Source organism: Apis cerana, linkage group LG12 (genome assembly GCF_029169275.1).
Source record: "Apis cerana isolate GH-2021 linkage group LG12, AcerK_1.0, whole genome shotgun sequence".
NCBI lineage: Eukaryota > Metazoa > Arthropoda > Insecta > Hymenoptera > Apidae > Apis > Apis cerana.
The window spans coordinates 8,191,306-8,212,882 of record NC_083863.1 but is presented as its reverse complement, the minus strand read 5'-3'; the positions used below and the strand labels follow the sequence as shown (position 1 = coordinate 8,212,882).

Below are 21,577 nucleotides of genomic sequence, written 5' to 3'. Positions count from 1 at the left end.
GTAATTTCCGTGATAGCTCATTCAAGTTGCACGTTCCTCCAACCTTTTCGCAACCCGCGTTTCGGATTAATGCGGGAGAAAGAGAGGGAAAAAAAGAAAGAAAGGAGGAAAGAAAGGAAAAAATCCTGTTACACGCTGTTAATCCGAACAATTTGCTCTAGAAACGAGATGGAAATGAAAAAGTTGGAAAGTAAAAGTATCATTCCCTTTTCGAAAGAGGAGTGACGAGGAAGGTATCGTGAAAAGTAGTTTTCGAAATTTTAAAGCGAGGCGAACAGGCGTTTTAAACGCGTGAAGGCGGACTGCAATTTGCGCGAGAGAAGAAGCATCGTTTAAGTCTCTGCTTAATGGTGTTTATTAGTCCGAACGTGCTTAAAACGAGATTCGGTCGCGCTGCGATTAAATTGAAAGTTAAAGAGAAAGGTCGTATTTGTCGCGTTTTAACTTTTGAAGAGTCGATTTTACTCGGTGAAAATCGATGAAGAATTTCGGGGAAAGAGAAAAATACTAATTCTTCGTGGTTGTCGTTTTCGAAGATTTTCAATCGCGGTTAAAATGAAAATGTTACGAAGCGTTAAACGGAATGATTGATAAATTTATAAAAGAATGGTATACAATTAGTAATTCCACTCGAGTTAGATTAAAGTAAAGTTAGATTTAGACGACGGAGATCAGCTCTTTCTTTCGATTTCTTCAATTCCATTGTATGAAAAGTATTATTTTTAATTATGAAAAGGATTTAGAAATTATAAACTGGTTGAAGGCATTAGATATCCGCGGGAGATTAAACGAAGCGGAAAAATCCAGTACAAAAATGCGAGGAGAATGACGAGTATAAATTTGACACAAGTGTCGAGTGTTCATTCATCGCGAAATCAGGTTGGCTTCACTTCGAACTTTGCTTCCAGATACACCAAGTATCAGGATCTTCGTCTTGTTATCTTGATCCCGATTCTCAACGTTATACCTCTGTCAGAGATGTGCAAAGCATTCTATCTATGAAACAATTTCTCGAGTTTCTCGAATAGCTATTCGAGAAACTCGATACGAACATCTTTAGCTTTATTTCAGATCTTTGAGGTTGATTATTGTTCCCGAATCTGAAAACGGTTAATAGCTTTCGCGAATGGAAGAAAATTTGTAAAAACGTAAAAGCGTGAGATAAAAATTGTAAATTTAAAATTATAATAATTAGAAAGGAATATCGAGCCTGTTGTTGTCGACAAAATTCCCGCATGAGAAACGAGACGGGTTTGATGTACCGAAAAACGAGCAAGTATACGTTGAAAACTGCAATTATTGATAGAACGTTGCGGTATCCCGTTTTATCCATGCAATTTTCGAGGCTGCACTCGAACACAGTGATCTTTCGAAAACAGTTGGTCCGACCCAATCAGGCTTCTCCATAAATGATTTTATATAGTAATCTCGTTGAAAATCGATATTAAATTTTGGCGAATATTCGATCAGATTGCGAGTGAATTATTTGTTATGGATTTACGTTAAAAAGCGAGACGTCGAATTTATATTCCATCTCTGGCTCGATATTAATCAAAGAAATTATGAAAAATTTCGAATAATTGAAGAATTTCTCTTCATTTCTCCTATATCCATTAATCATCCAAATCTGTCTATTCGAACCTATTTTTCCTTTTTTTTAAATACTTAGATCTCTTACATAGAATACATTTGAAGACGTGTAATACATTATTACTCATTTTCCACGGCGGAGAAGTAAATAAATAAATAAAAAGAATTACTTTTTAATTACAATTTCAATTAAATATTTTTCCTCTTTATAGAATTTCACAACTACTTTCGAGCACCGATTTTAAATTTTAACATCCTCGTTCTGGATTGAGAATTGGGAAAAATTTCACCCTAAAATCCTCCATTATTACGTCATTATTGCGGCACAAACGAACGATATACCCGACCACCCGCCCACGATCCCTCGAAGATCGAAATCCTCGATTCGAAATCCCCCACGCGCTTCTCCTCTCCATTTTGTCCCTAGACACAAAGGAACGCGTGCATCGTCGCCTTTTGTCTGATTTATTAGGCCGTTGTGCTTTCACCGCACACGTTGGAATCGTGACGGAAATGCGGCTCTGTTCGCTATATACACGAAATGCGTGACAATGGACGCGTCTATTTCTTGGTCGGCTGTACATTCGTATGCCAATGAGGAACGCGTGGCTCGCCGTTAACGAAACCAGGTTCATCCGTGAATGCGTTTTCGCGATATCACCGAGCGATAAACGCGGCCTCGATATCGTGGAACAGGAATAGCGGGTCAAGGAATTATCGCGGACGAAATCTCGCTTTGGCGAAAGATCGATCGTTATTCGAATTAATCGACACGGATTCGTTAGGAAAATTAGGGAGAAATTGGAAATTAATCTTTGAATATGGATAAAGTGAAAGAATACGAATATCTGACAAGAGGAGGTGCATTGTAGAAATAAATTATTTACTATCTAACGAATTTGGAATATATCTTATTTTCAAACGTGTATATCTTTTTAGGAGAGCTCCTCATTTTCGACACGATCGTTTGGGAATCGTAATCGTACGGTCGAGAATATGATAAATTGTCGAGGAAATTAAGTTTGAATCAAGTTACGTGCATTCGTACATTCGTGTACGCATATTATTTTTATGCGACAGGGTCGAAGAGGGATGTGATAAATTCTAGTTTCATAATTGTCTAGGGGAATTATATAGTCGAACGAGATAATATTTTCCGCAATCAGAAGTGAATCGTTCAGTTTTATTCGTGTATTTCATGTCTAATTCTCGTTTCATTCCGACGAATCGATTTGAAAATCTGTACTACGATCGGAATTTACATCGATCGTTAGATTTTGCAAGATATCTTGCAAGAAGGGAGACAGAGAAAAAGAAAAGGAGAATTTAAACGGGTCGGATTTATATTTTCATCTTTTGAAAATTTTCTCTCGCTGGCATAATACATTATCGCGGAAGTTGCAGCACACTGGTTTCGTTTCCTTTATTAGATATTCATTATTTTGGATTGGTCAGTTACGAGTTGGATCGTAATAGTTTTTCTTTCTTCGTTATTCCCCGCGCAACGAGATAATTTTATTTCATAGTCTTTTTCTTCTTTTCATCGCGATACGTCGTACGTATATTTCCTTCCTTTCCCTTTTTACATTATGATTTTTTAAATACTATTTTTCTTACGTAATAACTCCACTTTAAATCCTCCAACACCTCGTACAATCTAAAGTCGAGTTCAATCTCGACAAGCTCAAGTTGTAACGAAAAGTTGTCATAAAGAAAATAACATCTCTTTTACTAAACATAAAAATTTTATTAGACATCTTTTCGTATATAATACGATGAAAATACGTTTTTAAAATATTTCCAATTAAATGTTTTTCTCCCTCCTTTCCCGCTTCTTTGAAATGTATCGCAGATAACACGAAACACTGGTGGAAAACTTTACTCGATACGGTCGAACGAAATAAATTTCTCAGAGACAATATCCTCCTCGCGTTGGCCAAATAGAATACCACGGTTATTCATGAATACAAGTTCTCTGTACGTAGATTTCTATTTCATGCATTCGTATCGCCAATCTTGTTCCACGTTGCTATTCGAGTAAAAATTTGAGGAGATGTCGTTCTTGATAAAAAAAATAAAAAAACACGAAAGTATAATACGATTCTTTTATAAATAATCTTAAAATTATACTTTAAGAACTTACTTTCATCGAATTTTTTACTTTTATTTATTTCTTTATTTTTTTACCGTTTAAAGAGAAAGATAAAATTCTATTTGAATTCGTCCTACTCTTTCTCGTTGAAAGAGAAAAATTGTTTAACGTTAAACAAGAGAAATATTTATGAAAAAGTTGAAGCGGCTACAAGAGCGGTAAAAAAGAAAAATTCATTAGAGAACAGGATCTAGGGATATACCGCGTGTCGCTCATATATCAACCGTTAAATGGAAAGGAAGTCTTCCGTGGCTCCGATAATTTAAAGTTTTCTTACGAGATATTGCTATCGCGATTTATCTTTGGATAGGTAAAAATGTCATTATTTTAGAACCGAGATATTTCTCCTTTATGAAATCTAAGTGTAAAAAATAAAAATAAATCGTAATTTCTCTCATCTAATTTCGTAGGAAAATTTCGAAATCAAAATTGCGATAAAACCGATGTTAATACAACAAGAGAATTGCAATTTAAGTATTTTATTAAACCGAGGGAATTTATCTCCAGGCTCAAGTTTTCAAATTCGTGGAAAAAAAAGGAAAAAGAGGAGAAGAAGGAAAAAGAAGTTGACAAACATGGGTAAATTCTCTTCCTTTTCGCAAAGAACAAATCGTCAAATTTCCAAACTCACTTTTCGAATAAATACATACAATAAAGAAGAAGAAGAGGAAGAAGAAAAAGAGGAGCGAAGATTAAGAAGAATCGTTAGGTTTTCAAATTTATAGATGACAAATAAGGAGGAACATAAGAAGAAGACAAGAGGGAAATGGGAAAAAGTGGGAAAAGGAAAAATTTATACTCGGTGAGTTTATAACGACGAAAAGCTCGCTCGTAACGGGATCAAGCAAGATAATCTTATCGTCGTTTTTACAGCGTGGAGTCGGCTTAAGTCGGCATTTTCTGATTTCGGCCGTGGATAAGCCTGTTTCTAATACCGTTCCCGCGACTACGATCTCCTCTTCCCGAGCAACCCGTCCCAACCTCGTATAGGCATAATTTTATAGCCGAAACTTTTGCGCCTTCGTTCTCGAACCGGCGCGTACGCGACCCTCGTTCTATCGATTTTCCACCCCGTCTTCTTTTCTCTCTCGCTCCATCTCTCCTTCTCTCTCGTTTCCCACAACTTACGTAGCCCCGTTCTCGTTTCTCTGCCTCGCCTCGGCTACTCGCGATCACTAACCCCGAATCGACGAGTTTCAATCAACCGATCTTACCTTCCTTCCTTTCCGACAAACACTTTCGCTCGATCGCCGCGACGAAAAATTATAAAAACGACCGCGACAACTTTAACAAACCAGTTTTCCAATCACAATCGAAGGCAAAATCTACACTTGCCCGATATTCATCCGTTCTCGAGGATCCTTCTTCCGTGATCTCGAACACTCGAGACCCGAGTATTCTTCATTCATTTCCCCACCCGATATTATTCTCGTTCGATAAAATCCTCTCGACATTCCTTTCCTTTCGACGCTGGATCCCCGTTCGTGTCGTAAGTGACGTAAGTTTCTCCTTTCGTTCGTTTCTCCTCTCTCTGTCCACCAATTTTACGAAATCAGCGGAGGAAATATCCAACGACAATGCAATTTATCAAAGTCTCGTTCACCCTTTTATTCGCATCTCTTTAAATTTTTCCCGGTGTCGAGATTCGATCTTCGCGTCGCTTTTTCCGACCACTTTGTCAAACTGACATCCAGTGACCGGAGGAGCTGGATTAATCGACATCGATCGACATCGCGAACAACGGCCATCGATCCCTAACGAGCATTCGTTTTTTCCTTTATCAACGATCAAGCGTGTTATCGGCAAATACGTACTAATGTTCCTCTTTTTATGTTCCTCAATTGTAAACATATGCCGTTCGAGAAACGCGTCGAATAAATTGAACGTCGTTGAAGAACGATAAGCGGACGTTCGAGCTTTGCGATGGAATGTTATTTTATTTTGATGAGAAGTTGACGAGCCAAAGATAAAGTTAACCTTTCGAGCAGGTTTTTAACTTTTACGCTACGTGAATTATCGTGTATTCTTTTTCCTTTGCTTCGTAAACGCTAAACGATTATTGAAAACGAGACACGATAAACGTTTTCACTCCAAGTAAAAAATTGTGATTAATATTACAGCTTTTTTTTAAAGATCTAATCAAAGATTATTATACAAAATGGCAACAATAAAGTGAATAAGTTTGAACAATATAGCGTGTATCACGCTAACGACTCACGTTAACAAGGTTAACGTAATAGATTAATTAAAAAACGTTCTAATCCAATGCTCTGATATTTTTTCATAATTAGATTTGTCCTCGAATTCGTTTTCTAATTTCTCCAACGAAGCATTTTTACTACCAATATCCCTAATCTCTCCGAAACAACGTTTCCAATCTTCCGTCGTCGAATCTTCTTGTTCCATCAAATAGAAAAATTTCAAGTTTCGAAACAGAAGGGAAAGTTGTCGCATTCGGTTGGACAACGATTGACGAACGATGAAAGTGAATGACCCAATTCGAGCAGAGTCGAGAGGGAAAATTGTGTATTTCCGAGCTGCGAAATGTCACGAAACGCGTTTCGCCTCAACGACTTCGTTATTACGTGACATCTCGAGAGGTGGATTACGGATGGATCCAAGTGGTCGAGAAATGGTGCGAATTCGAGATGTTGGTGCAACTTTTATGCCAACCATCCGATCTTTTAATACCTCGCACGATATCTGCATCCGTTTATCTTTCCTCCTTTGAGGTGTAATCATTTATTTCCCAATTAACGAACATATTACATCGTTATCACGCGTCTGAAGTTTAATCTCGTGGCAATTATGATTGCATATTTTTTTTTTTTTTTTTGATAAATTTGACGAGAAAATTTATTTGCATCTCGAAACGGTATTTCGTGTAATGATGTGATGATGTAAAATAATTATATATTATGACAGAATCACAATAATTCTAAATTTCGGTAAATTTTAACGGAAAATAGTTGAATTAATACGAAAATGCAATTGGGTCGCATGTAGCCAAACACGGTAGAAGGATTAATTTTCGAGGGGAGTATTTTGTGATTTAAATCATTTCCCCTCCACTTTTTCGAATAAATTCTAATTTGCATAACTCTCTTCACCGTTACATTAGAAACGGTACTGAAATAAATTTGATATATGGATTTCAGTTTCCAGAGTAATAATCCGAGATCGTATCCATAAAACAAACTTTTTAACCTTCTATAAATTCTAATTTCGAATCCTGTAGCTGTCAATTAATTTAATCCCGTGAAATCCAATCTTATCCTTTTAAGTATACACTTTATTCCATTATTTTTCTATTTACATATTTCGAACCAACCGACCAATTATTTTCACCAAATTGTTCGTGAAACAAATCGTAATTATTGCACGAATCGTCCTGAATTTTTAAACATACACCATCGAACGAGATTTTCGAACGGATTAATCGTTCCGATTACGCGTTTCAATTATGCATTTAATGCTGAATTTCGAAATTAAATCCAAAAAAGAAACATGAATGCGAGGAGGGAAGGTTTGGCAAAGGGTTGAAGAGAGAAATTTGCGAAGAAATCGCAGGGGCCAAGAAATATAGAATGCGGGATGAAAAGTTTTTAAAACTGTTACGTTGGAAAAAGAGTATAATAAGTTTGAGAAAATTTCTCCACCCCCTCCCCTTGTTACGTCATCGTGAAAAGAGTTCGCGATTGCCTTCTTTAGCCTGCGGTTCACTCTTTCTTTCCTGCGATTACATTCGTCTCGATCGTCCGCCCGATAAATGAGAGGCAATTTTCCAAATTAGGTGATACAAATAATATAAATATTGCCATATGCAGTGCGTATATTTTGCTTACTCCACAACTCGTTCTATGGGTAAAATTGAATGGAAAGAGAATGGAATAAAATTATATATCTCGAAGGTTTCGTTTTCTTGGATAAATCGAGTTTGAAAATTTTTTAAGCGATAATTTCCTCGAATACTATTCGTACACAATAAAAACTGAATAAAAACTGAATTGAATTCGCTATCCCTGAGAAAAGTTGTCGAATCAACGACGAAAAACTCAAAGCTTGTATAATTCTATCCCTCGAGAAGGGAAAGAAAAAAAGAAATAATAATTCGATTATTATTATTATATTATTCAATTAATTATTATCCAATTAAATTTTCAAATAATCAGATTATCCAATAACATTGAAATTACGCCAAGTGGCACAAAGATCAATCAATCGTTGAACAGATTGAAATTTAAAAAGCTCGATCGCGCGATGGATAAATTTTAGATCGCATAATCGAGAATTTCTTTGACTGTCGCGTCCTATTGTTCGTATCACATTTCTCGAAGGATAATAATTTTTTTTTTTTTTTTTTTCCGTAGAATGAAAGACGAGACGATTTTTCGAGGGGATTTCGAGGAGAAGATCGCAAACAATTTCGAAACGATTTGCACTTTCTCCACCGCGGAGAGAAATTTGTCCATTTGGAGAACACTTTATATAATGCAATATTTACAAGGAAAACGGAGAGGTGAGCGAAGATGGTGGAGATCGATCGAGAGGAGAATACAAAACGAAATCAAATACAATAAGGAAAATCAGGAAGGAATTTCGCTCGTGAGAGAGGAAAAATTTCAGTTCAACGACTTTCTTCATTTCGTCGATAAAAAAGTTTGTTTAACGCGAGAGATCCTTTTGCGACGCGATAGATAAATTCGTTCAGATTGGATATAATTATAGGTAAAGTTAAAATTCATGATAAACGTTTTTCAACAATTTTCAAACTTTCTTACCTTTCATCGTTTCTTCTTTGAATAACTTAGTTTGCTAAATTTGCAACTTTGAACAATACGACGCAATATATTCTTGTTAGTTACACATTTTTGTACTTCTTTCTTTCTGCAATAAAATTTATTTATCAAGCGAAGCATTTATTGTTTCAGTACTGAAAAAAATATAAAATTTGTAAAAAAAATTGGAGGATATATTTAATTTCGTAACTTTTAATTCAAACGTATCGCGATCTCGTTTAACGCCATACTGATAAACCAAATCGGCCGAATACGTTTCGCGATTTCATAGGAAATGATTCGAAAGAAGCGATTCGAGGGGAATTTTTCGTCCATGCGCACGAATAATAAACGTCATTGGAAACTCGAACTCGTTTCGAGGTCTATGAGAGAAAGAGCTCGGTATAAATACTCGAATGGAATAAAGGAGGAAACGAGTGAAAGATCGAGCCACGTTTTAAAGGGAGAGCACCCGTGAGATCCGTAACACCGTATATCTCGCGAGTTTCGCGGGAAAAATAGGGGGAAAGGTGGGTGGCGGCAGCCGAAGGAAAGGGTAATACATCAGAAGACAAGTCTTGAAAACAATTTTATTCGAGGAAACGAGTGTAACCGGGGTAGTGGAATGTATCATCGGATGAACAATCTTTGAATTTGTCGCTTCGAAGCACGGGTGAACGATGAGTATTTCTAGAAATTCTTCCGTATTTTTCTTTTTTTCGCTTGTTTTCGTTATTGCATTTAGACGTCGTTGGATTTATTGTCACGTACGAGCCAATTCTAGATAGGAAAAATAATATAAAAGATATAATAATCCTTCTTTTTATCCTTTGCGAATATTGTCTTGTAGAAATACGTCGAATCTGGGACGGAACGAAGACAAGAGGAACTCTTTTCTATATTATCAACTCTGGAAATAGCGAATTAAACGGTTTGAAAAATATTTAGACGAGAGATTAAGCTCGTTTCATTTCCTTAAAGAATCTAGACCTAAATCACGCGAGATTTCCCAGGCGTGTGATTCGTCTCGAGCGTGCAAGACAGTTTGCTCTCCTAGAAACCACAAGCTTCTGACCATTTATTACCAAACTAGATTTTATTATAATTCGGAATTAACACATTTCGAATTTACCTTGGAATCGAAAGAAAAAAAAATGGTATCGCGAATCTATAATATTTTTTGAGTAATATTATATTATCGAAGAAATGGAACGACAGAAGTCGATAAAATCGACGAAACCCGTGCGATATTCCGTGGTACGTAAACCTGCCGGAACAAAGAATAAGAGGAGAAAGAAGAGGAAGAAGAGGATGAAATTCAGTTTCGGCTGGGAATGAATTTCGGCAAATGAAGTTAGGTAGAAAGCGTGGTTAACAAAAGGCGAATAAATAGGATTAAAAGGACGAGGGGCGAACGTAATGCGAACGTGAAGAGGAAGGAAGGTGGTATAGTAGGGTAAACAAAGTTCTGTCAAGCGCAGCTTGTTTTCTGTTTCGAGTAAAGCAAGGAACGAAACGAGCATCTTTTCTTCGCCGAGGACGAGGATAAATGGATAGATAGACGAGAAGTTAAAGAGGTAAGATAACGACGAGGATGGGGAATGGGGGAGGAAAGTACTGACGGATAAAATGGGAATTTTTTTAAAAGACTCGTCTTCGGGAATGTTTTCAATTTCCTCGGTTGCTCGTACCACGCTCTTTCGCAAACTGTTCTCTAGTTCTTCCGGTTATGAAGAACCAGACTTCCTTCTCGCAGACTCGATTTTATCGCATTGATTCGTAAAAAGTAATAAAATTTAAAAAAAGAAATAAAGATAATAAAAATATCTGTTTCGAAATATAATCTATTGAGTGGAATTAAAAATGGGATAATTTTTAATAAAATTGTTCTTCGAGGAATATGGGAAATAAAGGAGATATCTTGGAAAATGTAATTTATGTAAATAAAGCGTGTTAATAAAGTTTCGAAGGTTGAATTAAAATTTATCCAACGATATAATTTTGAATAAAATTATCGCATCTCTAAGGTACGCGCGACTGTTTCTTCTTGAACAACATCGAATAAGAGGAGTTGCAATCGTCGAATATAATACAATTTTGAATAAAATTGTATCGCGTTTCACAGGAAAGGAAAGTTTCTCGTTGAATGGACAAGATTCTTTTTTTGTAAATACGATTATTAAATTCGAGAACGAGTGTACACTTGAAAATTCCTCTTCAATACCGAATACAAGGACGATTCTTCTTCGCAGGAGAAAAATCTACGTTTCCATCGAGAAAGATGTACACGTAGATAAGGATTCTGAGAGTTCACCCGAGGGTGAAATAAATAGCGAATGAATTAATTACGACAAAGACAAAGAAGAGAGCGAAGAGTGGGAGAAGTCAAAGAGCTTATAAGTATTAAAGTGTAAAAAGGAAGTGAGTTTCCGTATAACTTAAATTAGTTTTAAACACGTTTATTGCATTACGAAAAGCTTCTTCTTATTTAAGCTTTCTCTCTTCCCTCGACTTTTATTCATTCAAACCCGGAAGACGGTAGCTAATCTGGCACGAATGCAATTTTGCAATTTTCAATGAAATGATAGAAAAAAGAGAAAGGAGAAGAAAGAAGGGGACGCGTGTCGTTAAAAGTTATTTAATTTTTCTAGCCCAGATTTCCATTCTCTTTCTTTGTCCTACAAACGCGACAATGCGAGCACGAGCCCGGTATTGGCGTATCAACAACATAAACTCTCATCATATCGAATAAATACGTGCTTTTAATTTCCTCGTTTCCAACATTTCATCCACATTTTTGTTTTTATTTCGATAACGTTCGATTTATACCAAAGCGCCAGAGATTACGAATTATTCGCGAATAAATTTTTAACGATATTTTACGATAATTATTATTATTTTATATACATGTATATTTTATTTTATTTTTCACTCGTAATGAGTAAAATAAGAATTTCTAGCTAATTCGAGATTTTCATATTTTTGAGGAAAGGTACAGTGGCGTGAGACGGTAAAAAGGTTACTCTAAAAATTGTACTAATGTTGAAAAGGAATATTCTTTTAGGCCACGATGCTGGCAGCATGCTAAGCAGGCACACTCAGTATCATCGCTCAGTTTTTATCGTAAGTTGCGATAATTTTGTTGGAATTTCTCTGGAAGAACTTTTACATTTTTTTTCCAATACAGAGAACAGTTTGAATTATTTAAGAGTATCGCCATGACGTTACGTCTGAAAATATCTCGAGACAGATTTTATATCTCTCCGACATTTTCAATATTCGAACAATCGAAAAAGGTAGAATGTATCCGTTAGAATAATAAATATTGGAAGAATCGATTCGAAAAATATTTTATCCAACATCGACCAGACGAAGATATAAAATATCGAGAAAGAGTATCGATCCAATTATAAAAGTAATCGAGTTTTTTTCTTAAAATCAATTTCTTAATCACGAGAAATTCCAAATCAATTTTTAAATAATATTTCCAATTTGTTTTGTATAAACGGAGAATAACGGAGAGTAATTCCATCTCGTGGCATTTTCTTCTATTTCGAATCGTTCCATCAACGTTAGTCCAACCCCAAACGCGGGAGATACATTCGTATTAGGTCGACAACATTTAATCAGACGAAGAGTGGTTTGGTAATATTTTCCGGTATCGGGCGGATGTATTCGATTGATTTCACGGCCAGGTTGCACGCCCGTGGCTCGAGTGATGAAAGTTTTCTCGATGAAAGTCGGATAAAGGAATTTACTTCAAAAAGAAATCTTGTTTCATCGGGTAAAAGACTGCGTATTTCAGTTGTGGAACGTATGCCAAAGCAGTTTACGTCCTCTTCGATACAATTCCATCGAGGTACACGTGCCTCGAAACGGCACGAAATCTACTTACAACTATATTTTTATATTTCACCGATGATATTTTATTCCATGTAAGATATCGATATTTCGAAGACGCGAATAAAAAAGAAAGGGAAAAAAAAAAGGGAAAAAAGAGGAATTTAATCCTTTTAAAAATACTATTTCACGAAAAGTTTTATGACCATGTGTCTGGAATTATTTTCTTGATACGTGAAATCTATGGAAACAATTTTAAAAATTCCAAAGATTAGGTTCAATTTCTACTTTCGAAAGGATTAAATTTATAAATTAATATAATTATTTGAAATGTTTGATGTTGACGATGATTGAACATCGGTAAAATTCATAATTAAATATTTAAGTTAGGAGTTATGCGAACAAGTTACACGAATTATTTCCAATTTGAACAAGTAGTTGGAGTTTTTATCGAATTAGATGATTTTTTATGGCGAGAAGAGTTGTCGGGTAAACTGTTAAAACACGGAACACGTAGACGTGTACGTCAGCGCCGGCAGTTTCATCGCAAGTTTGAAACTTTGGATTTCGAAAAAGATAAGTTTACCGTGAAATTTGCGAACAATGGAACTCTTTAGAAATTCTCCAAGTGGGAATGGAAAATCGTAGGACGTCGATGCATATAAATAACGCTCGAACAATCCCGATTAAAGGACGGGGATTTCAATCGGAACTTGGTTAAACTAACTCACGTGCTCAAAATATAATCTTCTCCTCTCTTTTTAAAATTCGAACGGTAGCCTTCGTTTCGTAATCGCTTATCGCGAAGAACTTTCAATATCTCTGGATTACCTTTAATCGATACATCGCTCCTCGATAATCTTGAATTACGTTAAAAGTTCATAATGGTAACTTAATCCACATTTTTATTCCTTTTATTCTCATATCTCGATACAACCTCGTTACAAGATCGAGCAAATCCACTTGATATTTTTCTTGCTCAAATTTTAAATGAAATTAATCGATAATTCGAAGGAAACGCCTTGTACATCGCGCCACACCAATCAAGAGGCAAGTCAAGAAATTCATCGATATACGCATATTCATATTTCGTTCAATTTTTTTCCATTGATAAAAAATACTCTTATTTCTCCACGAATAATCGGATTAATCGCGGAAATTTAAATTAAGCGTGGAAGGCGTGAGAAAACGAAATCGCATAAAGATAGGAATATTAATAATGAAAACGGAGGATATTCGCTCGTGCGGTCTGAATTTACTGGAAAAGACGAGAACGACGACTCTTATCCGCGAAATATTCGCATCTGATTCGAGTATCCGGAAACTCTGTTGCACAGAGATCCGAGACAATTTCCATCCCGTGCTAAAATTTACCATGCGAGAGCAGAATGCGTTTTTTATTCCACCATCGTTCTTCCCGCCACGTTTATTCCAACGATAACGAATCCCCGCTCTGCTTTGTGGCTTTATCTCTCTCCAAACGTTCTCGTTTCCTCCTTTTGCCGAGAAATCGATTCTGAGAATCAATCGTGAATTTCTACTCTACAAGTCGAATCTCTAAGTTGAAGTGTGTATCAAAAATAAGGATATAGAAAAACTTCTTTTTTGAGTCATTGCGATTGGAAAATTATTAATTTATTCGTACAAAGCTATCGCACGTGGAAAATTTCGATAATAGGATTCTAAGAAATATCTAATTTCCGTTGCTTCGGCAAATTTGGCCCCGAAAATTTGTCCGTTATTAGCGGCAATTCGACCGGATTCGAGGAGCGTTAAAAATTAATGAAGCATGAAATGAAATGTAAACGTAGTCTCGTTCCCGGTGATAACAGATACGATCGTCGAAAAGCTTTTCAGAACGGTCTCGCCACTTCGCGAAACTTCATTGAAATAACAGTATCGGAACCGCAAATGGAAAGAGCGGAACAGAAGGGAAAAAAGATTAAAATACAACTTTGTTACCGCATTTCTTGCGAAAATACGAGTAGGAGGAGATAGGACATTTTCCATTACACCGTCTCCAGATATTTCTTGGATAACGTAGAACGTTTCCCACACGTTTACCTGTGAAAAATGCCTGCGTATTTCTACCTGTGAAATTTCTAATATTTTTAGCCTCGAAGAAAAAAAAAATAGAGTGTATCGAGTAACTGTCTCATAAACGCGCGGCCGAAATACCTGTATATTTGAAAAGCTTTGTTAAAAGCATCGTGACGGGACAAAAGGACATATTCAAACGCGATCAAACTGTTCCATCCATTAGCGATACGATCGCTCGAGAAGGTTAAACTGGAGGGCAAATACGGAGGGTTCGAGCGAAAACAGCTGACGATTTTCAGAGTGTAATAAAGCCACCACTTGGGGCTAATGAATTTTTAATTCTGCTGTTCTGGTGTATCGGTTCGTACTCAAATTACGATACTATATGTAAGTGTAAAGAAAGATTTATCTTGGAAACAAGGAAAATAATTTTATCCTACGTTTCATCATCAACGAAGATTATTGAAAAAATCCAATCAATTATTCACTTTCGAGAAATATATTCTCCAATTATTCGAAGCTTCTGAAAGGAAGAAGAATGTACACCTTAAGAGAAGGAATTCTTCGAGAAGGAGCATTCTATTTATCCTTGGCAGAGGGTCGTTAATTGATCCATGAATCACTTTTCCCGAATAAAAAAATTCGGCAAACACATTCTCCCTACCTAAATTCCACTCTTATCCAAGAACGAGATACGAAATTATTCCGGTTGCGTGTGTTTCTCTTACGCAGTTACAACGCTGAAAATGTTGTTCACGAATAAGCTCTATCGGAAGTTGTAGCACGACGCGGCTATCTACAGGAAATGTTATGTTTCGTGGCGGTTTCGCCATGTTGGGAACATCCGTAAATAGAGTATTAAGAGGAAAGACTGGAATAATCTTGGAAGCTAATCGGAAAGAGGCGATTGGTGTTCGAGGGAATTTGGAACGCGCGATAGGAAGTGAGAGAGATAAGAATACGAGGTTTCCAGCCGGCTGACAGACGTATTGACGTATCGTTAACGGTTACGTCATTGCACGAGTACAGTTGGAACGTTAACACGTTACCATCGAATGGGGTTGAACAAGACAAACCGCGGTATCGATTTTACCGTTTCCCTATAATCGAGGGAAAGAAGGGATGAAACGTGCGCCGCAGACCTCGCTAATCTAGATTCGAATTGTGTCGGTGGGTAGGATAAAGTTGGAAATGAAAAAATAATAAGGATAGAAATCCAAGAATATTGAAATCGATTCGAGGAAGGGAAAAATTGATTAATGAATTCATTCGGCGGAAAAAATTTTATCCTCCTCTTATCGGGCATCGAAATTGTACTTAAAACTTGCACGTATATATTCGCTTTGGAGATTAATTTTATTCCTTGTCAAACTTTTTATACGATATTACGTACACGTAAATTTTCATTAAATCAATACTTAGAAACAGCGGTGTAGATCCACGCTCAACCAATAATATTGTTTCAACGTGTGTAAACAAAATCCTCGCAAAATTCTCGACAATGCGATTGAACCTATTCGAGATGGGAACAAACGTGTTCTCAATCTTAGTTATTCAATTCGAGAAATGTATTTTCTGGAAGCTTGCCCGGATTAAATGAAAATGACATTTCGAAATATGGATTTGAAATGTGTAAGAAATTGCTCTACACACAGCCACGGCCTCGTGGTAAGAATAAAATATCGCAATTCCGTTTTGCCTCGTTCGCCGCGGCTTGTAATCCCTCCCCTTCTTGCTCATTTTTCTATCTTGGAAGACGCGGCCACTTACACGAGACATCTATTGCTGTTTCATAGCCGCTCGAGAAGCGAGTGTGCTTGACGTGAAGAGGAACGGTGAGACAGACATCAACGGTATGCTATGACTCAAGGCTTTTACTTAAACGCGTAATCGATATTTCGATTCCAGAACGTCCGAAGATAATTGCGCTCGTTACCGACACGAGAAATTTTATCGATCTTAACGTTATAACGTTCTTACATGTCCATTCACGCCATCTAATCCTGTCCCCGGTGATCCCTGATTGATGATTAAATCTCGTTCACGAAGATAAAAAATAAATTGATTCTCAATAAAGCGCAAAAATTTAAAATTTTTTCATTATTAGGATAAGAGAGGGACGAATACTCCTGCTTGAATATTTTCAAGCGTTATAAGTATATGAAAAATTATTGATTGTTCGATATTGATTTTAAATTTAAATATTTTATATTCAAAATAGGAAATTTTTAAAAAATTCACAAAGTACCCTAGTGACCCTGTTTAATATTTCGAGGAGGAGTTTTAAAAATTAAGAAAAGAAATTATTCGAGACGTATAAATGTACCACATTTCGAATTTAGAAGTTCAATTGTCGTTTATAGTAGTGAAATAAATTTAATGACACAGAATTCTATTTTTCGACCGCGAAGAGAAGACCGAAAGTTATCAAACGATAATGTTTGGGATATAGGTCGATAAATCTATAGTTTATTCACTATTCCAGTACAATCCAATCTTTCTTGTGATAGATATCTATGTATATTGTATTTTTCATGTAAAAACTTTTTGATAGTTTAAAAATGTTACACCGAGTATAATTGACTTTATACGTATTATAATATTAATTATTCGAATAACGTGTTACTACAAGTATCGTTAATTTAAAAATAATTCATTTGTGCTATTAATTAAATGAATATATGTAAATTTTAAAATGATTTTTTTGGACAAATTAAAATTGAAAATTGAAAATAAATAATTGATAAAATGAAATATATAATGATACTTACTGATGAAGACAGTGATGTGTGAACTTTACGTATGATGTATTGAATGAGAATATGAAATGTGCCCAGGAAAGCAGTGCTAGATGATCTGTCGCGGAACCAGTTTACTTCTCATCGAATTATTGAAACACCTAAACATATAGAACATCATCAGTGTTCGTGAAAATAGTGTTCGTGATAATATTCATGATAAAAAAAAATTATTTGTAAAATCGATAAAAGGTTATATTTCTTATAAATTTTTAAATATAATAAATTTTAATCCTTATGTTATTATTAATTTTGAGATAATTAAAGTTAAAAAAGCAATTTCATAAAAAAAAAATGAAGTTCATTAATAACGTGTTATAATTTATACGTGCAACGATATAAAATTTTATAGAATTGTTGACACATTGCCACCACGATAGTTATTGATTAACGATTTAATATATAATCCTTGTGATTCATTTTTCAATAAGAACTAATTAATATTCGTCATTTTTCAATAAGACTAATTACAATACGATTTCCATTTTTAAAAAAACGGTTATATTTCGCTACGCATTAAACTCGATTAATAATCCTATATACATTCATTGAAAGTGTAAAAATATATGTTGTTCGATGACAGATTATTTTAATATAATTTTCATGTTTTTTGATGTTACAATTTCATCGATAGAATATTCAAGAAAGAAAGAACATAAATAATGAAAAATGATATAAGCAATTCATAAAAGAGGAATACAATTATTATTCAAATATTATTATTATTACTCGAGTAAAATTTATTGCGTATGTATAGTATGAATATGTAATTCGCTCTGTATCGTTTCCAGAATTTTTCTTTTTGTTATTTTTCTTTTACGTTTATGGATTTTTGTCATTGTTCTTTAAAACATTGTTTCTTTTTAAACTTTTTTACTATTGTATTCTATTTCTATCGTGTATATTGCAGAAACGCGTATAATGTATACGATTCTTCGTCGATTCTAACCAAACATTTTCATAAACGTTCCGAATTATTTTATAATGTTTTATTTAATTGTACTTACATTAATTTAAACACGAAGCAATGGAAAGATTATCCGTTTCTCAAATTCTACTTGATTATACGACATATATAAAAATTGAACAACTTTCATTCTTTTGTCGTCATTTGATATTTCACATTTCATCCACACATATTAACACACATATTATCCACACATATCACACGTTCAAAAATACTACGAATTACAAATACCGATAAACAAATCTATTAAGTTAAAATCTGTAAAACAAATCGAACACTTTAATAAATATTACTTATTTTTAATGCGTAATAATAAATTGCGTCGTAACATTATTACGTCGTAATAATTATTACGAAATGGCGCTGATATCGATCCTGCGCATGCGATCAATGCGCAAAGGGAATCATGGGTAAAATATTGCTAAATTTGTTAGTGTCCATATGAAGTGCAAGCAGTGAGAGTGCGTCGCAATTAGTGAAATTTTTTAATTGATTAGAAGCAATGGATCAAGACAAAATCATTCATATCAACGATCATCACATCAGGTAATTAAATTTTAACTTTTATATTATGTAGATTTTTCGACAATAAAAGCGAAATACTATTCAAAAGGCTACCGAATAAATGCCGATATAAGTGTCGAGAAAAAAGATATTCAAAAATTTTAGAAATTCGATTAGAAATACGTAATAGAAGATTATAAAATAGAACTTTTGTAAGAGTGCGATTAATTTTTGGCTAGATTATATATATAATTTAATTAGATTAATATATTAAAATTTTTCAAATCGAATAGCATTTTCGTGTTGTAAAATCAAACAACATTCATTATGAAGTTTACGAATCAAATGCGTTTAATTAATCTTTAAAAATTTTTTTAATTTTCTCATCGAATTTTCTTGAAATAATCACTTGTAAATTAATTACTTGTAAAGTTTCGCTTGAAAAAAGAAATTGTTGAAGAATTTTTTGTGTGAACTTTTTTTTTCGGTTCGTAAAATAACGACGAACCGCAGAATGGAATTTCACAGAAAATTCGTTTGGTTAATGTAACAGCGTTACAAAGGGTGATCGTGTAGGTAGGCTTGCACGTAAAGATTCTCATTTCTGCTGGCTCATTATTTCATGGTTGCTAGAAACAGGTGGCCTCTTTTAAATCTATTGGATTTTTAGTATTACGTACCGTATAAATGCTAAATGTTGTCGTTTAAAAATTCAATCATCATTTTCGGATTTCATTGTGATTTATAACAATACGCTTTATTCTATTTTATCATATATTTATTTACTTATTTTCCAAATAATTTTTCAATATTTTATACGTTATATAGTTAATAAAATACCTATTTTTTTACATTTATATTAATATATAATATTGATATATCTATGTACAGGGTACAAGTATAAAAAAGAACGTGTCGAACAAGAGTGACTATCATCGACATATCGAAGGGATACAACTGTAACGGAAGCTATATACCGAACAGATGCAGCTATAAAGAGATAACATTCTACATGAAGTGGTAAGTCAAAAATTTATAACAAAAATTTTTTCCGCAAAATTTTTGAAACATGAAAATAAACGAGCGACTCCGAACGCTAAGCGTGAAAGGATAGAAAAAAATTTTTTCCATTATATATTATTAGATAGTATTACATCCATAATACTATTTAGTAATTATAAACAAATTCATCTTATATTCCAATAAAACGTTATATATAACAATTTCTTATATTCGAAACTTCCAAAATATCAAAACGTACGATTGCGAGCGTAACGAGTTATCTATGAAAAAAAAGAAAAAGATAACATTTGCGACATATATGGTGCAATGATAATATCAGATACGTGTTTTACGGAATATAGCCACTTAGTCTCAATTTCAAGCTCGAACTCACCCCCGTGTACAGCTGTACATGTCCCACGGTATTATCGTTTCGTCGTGGCTCGCACGTTATGCGATAGCTTTATTTCACGTGCAGCTAGAACCGAGATTCGATAAAAATGTAAATTCAGGCATATTTATGTCGCGAGTCGATCGCGCGAAAAATTTCAATGCGGCCTCTAGCTTTATCGGTTCTTTATCCCTATAAGTACACATATATGTATACGATTAATGCACCAATTAATAAAATACTCGTATAAGGCGAGCATCAATTAGACTTTGCTTTAAAAGAGGATATCGAGAAATTAATTTGTTCTCTTCCTGCTTAGAAAGTTGTTAACTAAGTTCTGAAGATTTTTTTATTTTAATATATTTATGAATATGATATTACTTTTTTTCTCTAAATTAACCAAATTCGGATCTTTTATACATCTAAAAGTATTTCTTATTGAGCTAATATATGTTATTTTTTTTTCTTCGTTTAAATCAAACTTGAAAGATTTATTCTTAATAGAAAAAGTTGAATTCCACTTAGAGTTAGAGATTTTAGTAAAAATAAAAAGTAGTACAGGAAAAATATGAGTCCTATTACAAAAGTAGAACTTAGTTAACGACTTATCTTCTATAAAAGTGTAGAATTCTTTCCAGGATTTTGAAGAAAAGAAGAAAAGAAGAGAATGATAATAGATACAAGTAAGTGAAATACAATTTTTAAGAGATGTAGATTTTATGATATTTTTGACACGAAATGAATATTATAGAGAAAGATTGTAAAAGAGAAAGAGGAGGATAGCTCGAAAAAAATGAGAGCTTTCTGGGATTACTAACGATAAAGGTGGCTTCTAATCTAAAGTAGAAGTGGATTCGATTAAATGTAAAATAGCTTTTTAGTTGAACATAATCTCTCTTTCTATTTTTCTTTCTCTCTCTTTCTTTCTCTTCATCGTGAAATTATAAACTATAAATATTAAAACGGAATTGCACAACACCTCTCAGAACGTTCAAAAACTTTTTCTCAATTTTTTACTCTCTTTATAGTTATCGAACAAAAATGCGAAAATTTTAAACTTTAAAAATAACTTATAGATTTTTGTTTGTCATTTTTCTTTCGCGTATGCATGATGCAAGGGCAAGAAATGAAACAAGTAGGATAGAGATGCAGTCTTTTGTAACTAGAAAAATAAATAAGATGTGTCTATTGGATAGCTGTATATGGATAAAGCTATATGAAATATCGAGGCGTATTTTAGTAAAAAGTGAGCGAACTATTCGCTCTTGTTTTCCTGTTCCAGAGCGCGTGTCAGGCACTAAAGTATTACCAGTCCATCGATCGTGGGCAACGTCCATAGGAAAGATGCCCCGGTAAAATATAGTGGACAAACACTCTTGCTGCTTTAGGCTGATATATTTTCTTTTTCTGAAAGATTCTTTAGAAAATCTTTAACAACTATAAACATCAATTATAAATATCAGACATAGTAAAATACAGAATGAATTATTTTCTGTATTTATTTCGATGTATGTA

At 34.3% G+C, this 21,577-nt stretch overlaps 2 protein-coding genes across 14 annotated transcripts in view; one reads left to right on the top strand and one right to left on the bottom strand.

Moving 5' to 3' along the window:
• The window catches only part of LOC107998923 (leucine-rich repeat-containing protein 15), a 105,898-nt gene that overhangs the window by 68,079 nt on the left and 16,242 nt on the right, over positions 1–21,577 (bottom strand). Inside the window, exon 2 of one of the 5 annotated variants that reach the window (XM_028667292.2) lies at positions 17,172–17,299. The exons of the other annotated variants lie outside the window; for them this stretch is intronic. The gene's annotated coding sequence lies outside the window, so the exon portion shown is untranslated. The remainder of the gene's footprint in view (positions 1–17,171; positions 17,300–21,577) is intronic. 5 annotated transcript variants of the gene reach the window in all.
• Positions 18,562–21,577, top strand: part of LOC107998922 (pre-piRNA 3'-exonuclease trimmer-like) — an 82,772-nt gene continuing 79,756 nt past the window's right edge. For all 9 annotated transcript variants that reach the window (XR_009832175.1, XR_009832176.1, XR_009832182.1 and 6 more), the window contains exons 1-2: positions 18,562–18,711; positions 19,561–19,689. The gene's annotated coding sequence lies outside the window, so the exon portion shown is untranslated. The remainder of the gene's footprint in view (positions 18,712–19,560; positions 19,690–21,577) is intronic.